Source organism: Protopterus annectens, chromosome 3.part0 (genome assembly GCF_019279795.1).
Source record: "Protopterus annectens isolate FY-2018-M chromosome 3.part0, PAN1.0, whole genome shotgun sequence".
Lineage (NCBI taxonomy): Eukaryota > Metazoa > Chordata > Ceratodontiformes > Protopteridae > Protopterus > Protopterus annectens.
This window is the reverse complement of record NC_056731.1, coordinates 1,393,374,897-1,393,387,319: the sequence shown is the minus strand read 5'-3', so window position 1 is coordinate 1,393,387,319 and position 12,423 is coordinate 1,393,374,897.

Here is a 12,423-nt window from a genome sequence, read left to right as displayed (position 1 = left end):
CAGAATGATGCCTCAATACAAACAGAAAATGATTGACTTTAGTAATTGACTTAGTTTCTGGTGTCATTCCAAGAGTATCCAGTATATATATATATATATATATATATATATATATATATATATATAAAATATGGGTTACCATGATAAGGTTGAATGCACTGTTATCAAACACTCATTCGACCAGAAAATAACATCTAAAACCTAACATATCTAAAGAGAGGAATGTTGAATATAGTTTGCACTAAAAAGTGCATTCCATAATATCGTCATTCCCCTCTTTAAGATATAATTACCTCACCTCTGTCCCCCACACACCCCGACTTAAATATACCAACTCTGAGATCGCACTACAGTGAGGAAATGGGCTGTTCCTCACTGAAGCGTGACCTCCCTTCACAGTCTCAGTACGCACTTTCTCGACTAACCTTGTTTGACCGCTCATCATTTGATTTCCTGCCCCATACGAACCGTGACTTCGCCCATGAGGCGTTCGATGTCCTGCAGTTCAGGTAAATGATATCAACCAATAAAATAGGTACATACCTCCAAGCTGATCAAACAGTATGATGCACAGGAGACACTCCAGGTGCAGTTACGTGTTCACAAGACCCTTATTAATATCATAGCTAGCTACAGGTCCCGAAATTTCACTCAAGATGCCCACTCCACCTATCTGGACCTCTTTAAATCTATCAAGATTCAAACCTTTACCCTGATCCTGTGTGACGTTAACTATCCAACCATAAATTGGAAGAACTACTCATGCTAAAACACAAATACCCAGAGATTCCTTGATTTTGTAAGTGCAAATGCCTTGGACCTGGTCAACACCCCCACAAGAGGTGATAATATCTTGGACTTGGTATTAACCAACATGAGTAACCACTGTAGCATCTCTACACTGTCATCCTCCCTGGTAAGATCTGACCACAAAGTGGTCACTTTCGAAGTCACCATATCCCCCACTCCACTCCCCCCCCCTAGCTAGGGTCAAACAAAAAAAGTTCACCAAACCTGATTACAACCTCCTGAGGGAAGGGATAAATAGCCTCACAGCCTTCACTCCCTCCATAGGAACTGGTACATATGTCCAAATCTACACCAAAGTACTATATGAGCATTTATGTAGCTGCATGGAATCAAGAATACCCAACAGGACAAAATCATCCTCCTAAGGGAAGAGTAAATCTATCTGGGGGACTTCTGCAATAAATAAGCTGTATAATAAAAGGGAAAACATTGCTGTCCAGGACCAAGAAGGAGCAGGTGCCTAATTGGAAGCAATGTCTCCTTATCCTGAACAAGCAAATAAGAACACTAGTGAAATCCTCCAGAACAAACTTTGAGGCCGATCTGGCCACATCTACTAAAGACAATCATAAGACCTTCTTCACATATATCCATAATCTCAAAGGAAGCACTCTGATCTGCTCAGAACTGTTGGTTAAGGATACCACATACACGAATGCCATAGATATAGCCAACCTGCTTGCAGACAGATTCAGTAAAAACTTCACCCCTCTATCACCCCATCAGTAAATCAGGACATCCCCAGCACCTGCCCCCTCCCCTTATCTCTAGGGAGCAAGTCATCACTGCCCTTTCAAAGGCAAACAGTACAGCTATCATGGGACCCGATAACATCCGAGGCTGCATCCTACATGAACTCAGGCAGGAACTTGCAGCACCATTAGGCACCCTATTCAACCAAAGCTTGAGTACCATCTTCATCCCAGCCGAGTGGAGGACAGCCACTGTCATCCCTTTGCACAAAGGTGGAGTGTCCACCAATCCAGGAAATTATAGACCCATCAGCCTAACTAGCCTGATATGCAGGGCTATGGAGCAGATTATCATGGACCTTATTAACAAGGACATTGGCAACCTCCAAACACTCAGTCCCACATAGTTTGGTTTCATCATGGAGAGGTCATGTCTGTTAAATTTGGTTGACTTCTTTGAGACAGTCACCAAAGCAATAGGTGAGGGGAAGATGATGCACATCGCCTACCTTGACCTAGCCAAAGCCTTCAATACTATTCCCCCACTCAGGTACAATAGATAAACTTTCTCAACTAGGCATCAATCTGTATGTTGCCAGATGGGTAGGAAACTGGCTCACTGACAAAATCCACCTAGTCAAAATAAGGGAAGCCACCTCAAGCAGTAGACCCGTAATGAATGGTGTACCCCAGGGATCGGTCTTGGGGCCTCTATTGTTTGGGATATACTTTTCTGAGGTGCAGACCAAAACCAGTAGGCTATGGCTGACCAAGTCTGTGGATGACTGCAAGTTGGGTGCTGTCATCAATTCCTCTAGTGATGTGGACTTCCTCCAAGAGGATCTCACCCAGAGGAATGACTGGTGCCAGATAAATGGCCTTAAACTGAATGCCAAAAAATGCAACATCATCCCCTTTGGGGAGACTGATGTCCCCACAAATTAACACATTAATAACAAGGTTCTAAGCATGCAATCAGTCATGAAGGACTTGGGCACCCATGTTGATAGCAAACTGACTTTTGACACCATATTACCTTTGTTGAATAGAAAGCTTTCTACATGGCCCACCTCATTAGTAAGGGTATCTCATCCAGGGACAAGGAGGTCACAACGTCCCTGTATTCTTCCCTTATAAGACCCATTACTGAGTACAATGCCCCTTTCAGCATGCACCTCAAAAAGCACATGCAGCAGCTGGAGAGACCACAGAGGTTCTTCACCAGAAGAATCCAAGGCCTCCACTTGAGTAACCCACACGTGTGACCTAAACCTGGTCTGTGACATCAATAGAACTTATTGGCAGGACAGATTTGTGCCCCAGAGACTCCCCCTTCTGTGGAATAGACTCCCTCTCCACATCAAGCAGAGTACCTCATTAACCTTTTTAAAGTGCAACCTGGATAACTGGATGGGGAACAGAAAATACACCCCTGGGATTCCACCTGTGTCCCATTGGGTGCTAACCTGTTGGAACATGGGCTAAATTCTTGGCTAGGCTTCTAAAGCTCTTAGGGCCAATAGCCTAGTAACTGCCTATGATCACTAGAAGATGTGTAGGGAGGTACATGAAGAAGGGTGCATTGCACTCAGTTATTGGTGTGCTGAAGGCTGTGAACTATGGAGGTATTATGGCCTTTGATGTGGATGTCCATCACATACTCAGTGCTGTTATTACATACAAGGGAGTTGTCATCTCTGTGGCCACATGCTAGTGGACATTCCACGTACTATTTACCCAAGGACACAGGTCACATATCAGTTGGTCTGCTTATAGGATGTGATATCTACATTATCCTTGGGTTGTGCATTTGTTTTCATAACATAACAAATCCCCCCATATTTTTGTTTCAGCTCATGTGTTGTCATGGCTGTGGCAGCAATATTTTGTGTGTGTTGATGCTGTCTGTATTATACTAATATTACGGTGGAAGCCAATGACTGCCCACAATCTGTAGTCCTCCAGACAGCTGTTTAAACACAGGATGTGTATGTCATTCGTGACATCTGTGACATAAATAATGGACAGGAAAGGGCCTAGCAGACAGCTCTGATGTACAGACCTGATCACTGGACCTGAGATGTAGATCACTTCACACATTTCAGTATCTTTAGATCCCATGTATGTGATCCAGTGGTCTACCCACTGGTGATATAGATGTTTATGGCCACATCTGACTGTGTTGGGTGAATATCTCAGTGTAGAGTTGTGTCAAATACTTTGGCCTGGCCAAGTTCCACAGGATGATAGTGTTGTCATCATGCATGCCCTTGATGACCTCTTTGAGGTCATCTAACAGATGTAACAAACATGGATGTAGCATTAGCAACTCACACAGGTCTGTAGCACACACACAGTTATTACCAGTGACATGTTGGTCTCCCTCACAGATGAGGAGAGTCAGGATGTGTCCCTACATGCATTTATCAGGTGTTGTTCCCCCCCAACTCAGATGCATGTTGATGTACACCCTTCTGTGGGAGCATAGTCCTGGATGTGTTGAAGTGTGTATTCAACAATGTCAGGAAGGTGCATGTGCTGAGTCATGCTATAGGTGATCTGTTATGTTGTCACAGCCTATTGATTCTGTGTCTTAGGCCTGGATGAATTTAGGACAGTGCATACTGCCTATCTTGGTATGGCCTAAGGTTATGACACAATCCCCCACTAGGTATTATTAAGAAACTCTCACAGTTTGGGATTAACCCTTATGTCACTAGATGGTTAGCCAGTTGGCTCACAGACAAAGCACATACTGTGAAAGTTGGTGAATCAACCTCTATCAGTAGAGTTGTCAACAGTGGCGTACCCCGGGGATCTGTGCTTGGCCCTTTACTGTTTGGAAACTATTAGTACAGGATAAAGTATACAGCCTTTTGCTTACCAACCTTGCTGATTCTTGCATATTGGGTGCAATCATTGAGTCCACCAATGATAATATATTAAAGCAGAGGGCAACACAGACAAATGATTGGTGCCAAAGCCACACAGTCTACAAATCAATGTAAAATTGTGGTTTTATTTTGGTCTTCTGCAAAGTGGAATTCCCTGCTAATTACAACATTGACTACACTCCCCCTATGCTGAAACCCAGTGGTGCAAGACCTGGGAACACATATAGATTGCAATCTGAACTTTGACCACCAAGTGTCCACAGTGGTATAGGAAGGCTACGTTGTGTACCTCATAAGTCAGCCCATCGTATCCAGATCTCTGGATGATATGACTGGGGTTCCTATTGCCTTATCGAAAAGCCATAATATCGAATGGCTTTTCATTGAACCGGAAAAGATGAAGGCTGAAAATAGCAAAAACGTGAATGAGCGAATTTTTTCCCTGGGAAAGAAACCGCTTGGCCATCCTTGTGAGTTTGCTTTTTTTCCCCATTGTAGTGCAATCTTGGAGTTGGTATATTTAGTTAGGGGGTGTGGGGGCACAGCCCCCCACATTGGGGGGTGTGAGGGGCAAAGCCCTCACTTTGTTATGTTTTGTTAGTGGTAGGGCTATCAATTTCTTTCCCAGGGAAATAATTCACTCACTGTCATTTTCACTGTTTTCAACTTTCGACTTTTCTGGTTCAATGAAAAGCCATTCAATATTACGTCTTTTCGATAAGGTAATATAGACCCATATAACAGCATTGTACTCGAACCTCATCAGAATAGTAATAAGAGTATAATGCTCCCTTTTGCATGTACCTCGCCAAACACCTGCAGCAGCTGGAGAGACCACAGGGGTTTTTCACCAGGAAAACACAGGACCTACAAACAATGCCATGACATATTTTGATAGACCGAAATCCCTGTCACTGTAATCTGTTTTGTATAGGATGAAATGTATTTGCAAATCAGCTATAGCTGATGCCAACAGCAGTGTCTGCTAATAGCAGTGTCCTGCATGCTGGTGTAAAATGCACTCTGTATTCTCAAGCAGGGGCACATACACACACACACACACACACACACACACACACACACACACAGTTGACTGCTGTAAGAACAGAACCCCTATCTATCTCAGTATGCAAACTAGAGAACTCTGTATTTACAAGCACCACAACTCAAGTCCAATTTAGAGAGTGTCAGACAACACTTTATAGTTGATGACATGAGTAGAGTCTAGTGAGGAGAAAATGCTAATAGCAATGTCCCAAGTACTGGTGTAAAATGAACTCTGCAATGTCAAACAAGGGGATAAACAGCCACCAGTTGACTGCAGTGACAACAGAACACCTACTTATCCAAGTACACTGACTAGAGAACTCGATATTTAAGGCAAGCACTACAGCTCGAGTCTGACTTTTACAAGACTGCAGGACAACTTATGGTAGAGGACATGAACACTGGATTTTGGAGTGAAGATGTTGGCAGGCCTGCATGAAATGGATGCATAGACTTGTGCATGTGTCAAAATGCTGTCAATCCATGGAATTGGTGTGGTAACTGTCAGATACACAGTTATGCGCTTCTGGCTACACACACACACACACACACACACACACACACACACACACACACACACACACACACACCTCTCAGTTGACTGTAGTGAGAACAGAACTCCTACCTATCTAAGTACTATGACTAGAGAACACAGTACTTTATGCAAGTGCCACAGTACAAATCTGACTTTTACAAGTCTGCCGGACAACTTATGGTGGTTGACATCAGCAGTGGATGTTGGACAGAAGATGTTTGGAGGCCTGCATAAAATTGATGTGTAGGCATGTTCAGCTGTCAAGATAGTTCAAGTTCTGCATGTTACCAGCTTTGAGTGTGCAATCAATAGTATGTAGTGGCTGTGTTCCAATGTGCAGGTATACTTTAGGAGACAGCTTTGCAAACAATATGCAAACAGGTGTCCATATTACTACAGGTATTTGTACATCTGAATGTGTATTGTCATTCTAACGACGTGCATGGTATATCACCATACATCTCAACTGTATAGATTTTCACAGAATGTACAGATTTTTGCCTCATATTTTTGGTCCATTTTTCATAAAATTTTACAAATTGACAAATTAGTGGCAAATAATTAAGAATGAAGTTAGAAAATAATGACAGACATTTGACTTTTAGACTTCATACCATTCAGAAAATTCATGCTAATGCAAAACCTGTTATTCTATCAATGTTCTAATCATGTAAGAGCAATATTTAAAAATTGTCCCTAGTTTTGGGCTTTTGTGCCACTTTTATTTATGGCTTTGTCCAGAATTCTTGCTATAAGAAGTTGAGAGGTATGTATATAACAACATTTGTTATTAATTTATGTAGTGTAGTTGATATATTTGTCAACAAGTACTGATAAACCAGGGTTGCAGTACATGGGAGGAGGTAACACATTGCTGCATTGTAAATATTTGCCATATTCTTAGACAGGGCCTTCATTTTGTTATGTTTCCACATGTAGTTTCATGGCATGATGACTAAATGGACAGTAAACAGAAATGCTAATATTTACTGTGCATAGTGCAATGGCAAGCAACAGGTTTGCACAATGGATGGCAGTTTTCCCATGTAGGATACTCAGTTTTACTGCTTTCCCTGATTGTGTGTAGTCAAGCAGTGTGCAAATGTGAGGCTCATTGCTAAAATTCTGAGAGTTAGTACTGAGTGTATGAAACATGCCTGCTGCTTAGCTAACTCTGTGGCAGTAAGTGTAAATGCATTGAAACATTTCTTTTTGAGCTCAGATTGTACTAGGTTCAAATCCAGGTGTATGTAATACTTTTAAATAAATAGTGATAATGCAATGAAATTATTCTTTATACTACCTTCACAGTGTGTTAATGTGTATTACCTTAGTGCTGCATGTTTAAGCAGCATTGTGCAGAGATTACCCCTCCAAGAAAGAGGCATTCACCATTGCTTGGCATTGGTGCTCGATGCCAAACTCCACGCAAACATCGAGGCCAAAAAGTGAAGGGTTCCATTGCTTTATTTGGTACTTATGTGTGTTGTGTGTGATTCTATTTTCTGACCAGATTACAGGTGTTGAAGTGGGGTAGATAGGAATTGGTGAATTAGGGAGCAAACAGAGAGAAGAGCAAAGGAAAAGAAATACAGGAATTTGCAGGAGAGAAGTAGGAAAGAACCATAGCTATCCAGTTCTTTAACAGTGTAAAGTGAAAATATGTACAGAATATTTACTGGATTTGGATTGTCACCTCCACAAAGAGGCATGACAACAGCACAATCATGTTATATAGCCAATTGAACCAAATTAAGTGTGTCAAGAAGACACATGTGCAAAATAGACAGCTATGTATGGGACAATATTTTTTTGTGGGACAGGTGCCCATTTTTTTATTTCAGTAAGAGAGGAATGCTGGGTAAGAGACATTGGTATTTCTGGGTCAGGTAAGTTGGGTAGATGAGGAAGCAAATGCAAACAAACAAGACAAACATGTCAAGACACAGGGAGGGTGAGGGAAACAACAAGTAAGGGAACACCATGATTGGGGTGAGGGAGGGGGCAACACAAGCTCATGCCCATCAAACATGGAGACAGTGAGAATTTAGTCCTCACACACAGGACTGTCATCAATGCCCCCTTACTCTGCTGGGTGCTGGAGTGCTTGATGTCTTCTCCTCCTGTGGACTACAAGGGACACCAGCCTCTCCATGAGGCATAGGTGTACACCAATGGTGCTATGCATGACCCTACACACTAAACCATCTCCTGAAATCCCCTCCTCTTCCACTATTCCCATTGCTGCCAGGTTGGGTCCCAGATGTGCTAGGCATTGGTGCCGGAGCTGGTAAAGTAGGGGCAGGCTGACCCACTGTGATTGGCCTACCTCACTGTGCTGTGAAGCATTTAGTGATTTGTTACAGATGGATGACAGTGAGATATTTTGATGACACACAATAGAAAATAAAAAAAGAGCTAAGGGTTGGGGTGAGAGAAAAAAAGAGATAAAATTAGTATAATCATATGTGACATACAATGCACTATCACAATTATACAGTTATTTTATCTGAACTATTATATTTAAGTATACATCATAACAACTACAAATTATAATTATGGATTGCTCAAAGTAATCCTTGCACATATGCTTAGTCCAAGTATACAGATTTCATTTAACAGAAGAACATTTATGCCACTTGTATAGAGTTTAATTTATGTAATATTGTTAAAGAAATGCAGTATTATAAAGTTGATACTTGTGGAATTTAAACCCACTACCTCCAAATACAGTCTTACATTTGACTCCTAAAGTTATTTTGTACTACAGACTTATGCATGCTGTGATGCCATGCACTGGCCCAGCAATCAAGGAGCCTTAATCCTCACCACTTACACCAGTGAGGGTCATCCATATAGGGAAAGAATAATAAGTACACACACAGTAAAGTACTCTTCCTCTTAAGAGCACACAGAGATCATAGTCTGGGGATGGTTTCTCCCTTTCTCTCCAGGTCCCCAATAAGACTCCCCACTGGTACAGCTATAGGGTCCAGATCTCAGCATAGTGGGCAAGCTAAAACCTCCAGTACCCTCTCTGTCCAACCAGTGCTTTGTGTCCCTGCACAAGTAGCTGACACACACACACTTTGAGGTAAGAGTTATATACAACCACACAGACACTCCTGGGGAAGGCTGGCATGGGTTCTCCAGCTGTGCCCCTTTTACCCAGACTATACTGTAGTACCACTTGCCACTACCCACAAATATTTATCAGCTACTAAAAGGCCCTTATGAAAGGGTGCCCAATTATACTGTGCAATATTATTATCCAAATGGTAAGTGTGACTGAACAGCAAGGCTATTGGAGTGGCTTTGTACAATATCACTAAATACATGCAATGTACTCTTAGAGCTTATATTATCTCTACACAAAACAGCCACAGTTGAAAGGTTTAAAAATATTTAATAACAAAAAATAAAAACACAAGACAATACTTCTTACTACACAGTGTTAGTCAAGAGTTCAGAGATCACAGAGAAATACTTAAAATAATACAGTAGAAAAGTTCTGACATCAATACAGAAAAAAAACTAATCTAATCTTCCTAGTTCCTAGCTATATCTAAGAAAAAACACAGTTCTAAAATAAACTTACATATAGACACAGGCAGAGTGCTGGTGATTTGAGTGTTCTCAAGACAAATGCTAAATGCCCTCATTCTTTCTGTCCTTAAATTGATAACACAGTACCATTCATTTCAGATTACATAATTTCTTTCTGGTTCCCAGGCTAACAGAAACTCAGAGGTTAATAGCCCTTTTGTTTTTGTGCCTGGTCAGGAGGCCAGAGTAATAAAATAAATTATACATGCAAATTTTATCAATTAACTCTGGTCTCAAAACAATAGCTAGAATTCCTACATCCAGACATCTTGGCTTCGAGCCCTGAGATCAAAGACAGTCATGAAATGCTTGACTTATCAGCTTTTGTACAGCAGAGTGCACTGTTGTTACATTTTTTTTCAGTTCAACATCCAATGCAGTCTTTTCACATTTAAGAGAACAACCCTTTGGCTTACATTAATATTTACAAATGACAAAGTTATCTACAAATTCTATCTAGCTAGGCTGGCAGCCTTCCCATATCTTCACACATGCATACTTGCTTTTACAGTTAGGATATGCATGCTCACTTTGCTACTACTGTATAGAAAACAAAAAAGTATCATTAACTTTTAAAGCTACAATAGTACTTCTCTTGTGCTGCATACATACCACTTGCTTCCCTCAGTCTTTCCAAATGATCATCATGAGCCTGCCGATTCAACTTAATTTCTGCATTAGCTGTGAAAAGAAAAAAAAGAAAAAAAAAGAAGAGCATTATGCATACCAGTCTTGCCTATATTTTGCTGTCTATGTATTAAAAGTTCTCTTTATTAGCATACTTACACAACTGTGGGATGTCACCAGTTTGAAACTCAGTCAATCACTGGTTGAAGGTATCCCTCTTGCACCTTTGTAGGTAATTGTAGTGGTGCCTACACTGTTCTCTAGTGCATGGGATGCCAGTCGCACTGGATATAGCATTAGCCAAGCTACTTCAAGCCTCGACTTGTACTGGGAGCCAAAACAGTACTCTAGCCACTGACTGTGCACTTTACCAGGAATCCAATAAATATTCTGGACTCCTGAACACCCCACCTCTGTACCATAAATGGGGTATCTTCCTCTCTAACACCAGACATGTCTAATACCAAAAGTTGAGAAGGGCAACTAATGATTTCCTGCCAATTCCTGTTATCACATTTACTGGCTGTGCACAAACCTGAGCAATGATGCCAACTGTATTTGCACAATGTTAAGCAGAGAGCAGCAGTGCCAAGCAGGTTGGACATACATTTTTAAATTGGAACGTAGCTGCCAGGTGAGGAAACTTTGTAGACATGCACTGGAGGTGTGATGTCCAGATAATATCCTACTGAACTGTCAACAATAATGTGTCATCCCTTACTATTCAGGGCCAGTAACTAAGCAGCTTCAATCCTCACTACTGACTCCAATGTGAGACTGTCACTTAAACAAGAGTAATATTTCACAATTTTTCCCTAAGCGCACAACAGGAACATACTATATAGCCTGGGACTGGACTGTATACTTCTGTTCATACCTAATGTAACTCATTACATGGTTCAGAGCAATGTGCCCCAATTTAATACCTTTGATACACTCACACTTAAATAAATTAAATCTCACACATACAGACACTTCTGGGAAAGCCTGACACAGACTTCCAGCTGTGTCCCTCCCCCAAAGTAATACAGTAATTCTGCCACCAATCAGAGTGTCTTCATGCCCTTTTAAAAGGATGTCCAATTATGAAAATTAGATATTAAAACAAATTATAGCAAATGACCTAAGCAGCCAGGCTTTCAGAGTGGCTCGGGAAGTTATCAGGCCAAGTATAAGCATGCCCAAATCACTAAAGAAAAACACTGATTAACCAGCCACAATATAAGTTAATAAAAATATTTAATAATGAGCAAAACAATTAAAAATATAAAACAGTACTTTCCAATAAACAAGCAGAACTCAATCACCAGGAAAATTAAATCAATACTGTAGGATAGAAATCCAACATTCAGAAAAACTCTAACTGATTAGTTATAATTTCTTATCTGACTAAAGAACATTGTCCCTGATCTATACTAAATTACTACAACAAAACAAATGCAGGCTTACAGTTCTTGGTGAGTCCTTTTGGCTGTCCACTGCACAGTACATCTGTGAACATCTCACAACTGGCTCTAACTGTAGCTGACAACTTACTACTGAGTTATTTAACTGGCAACTGACTTCAGCAGGCTCTTTTATAGACTAGCCTAACTGTCATAACTGTTCCAGTTCTAATTTTCCTTTCAGATTTTGAAAATCAACTAACAGCTATTTACTAAAGTTCCTTCCTGTCTTTCAGCTTCTGACAGTAACACATAGCAACTATCAACATTCTGATGACATCATCTGCAGATCAACTGAATCTGAGACAGTTTGCCTTTAGAATCTTTCTTCACAAACATGCACAGTTAGAAATGTAACAGGGCACTTTTCCAGTCTTTAAAACATTCTGTACAAACAGATCATAAATCAACATGTAAGAACTTATTTACAATATCATAGCTAGTCATGCTGGCATACAATACACAGATGAATCTGAAATTATATGCAAAACCTCATCTAGACATGCTGGCACAAATGACAGAATAGTTAGATATGCGAAAGATGGCAAATACAACTGCACTTCAGAAAGAATTATCTATTTTGCAGTATGCTCATCTTGTCAGGCTTTTTATATTGGAAAAAAAACAACAATGCACTGAACAACAGAGTTTATCAGCACTTATATAGTATATCAAAAGGAGACAACAAAAGTGCACTATCATGGCACTCGATGTCCTGTAGCAATTTATACTAAATTTACATTTTTTGTTGTTGATCAAATATCATT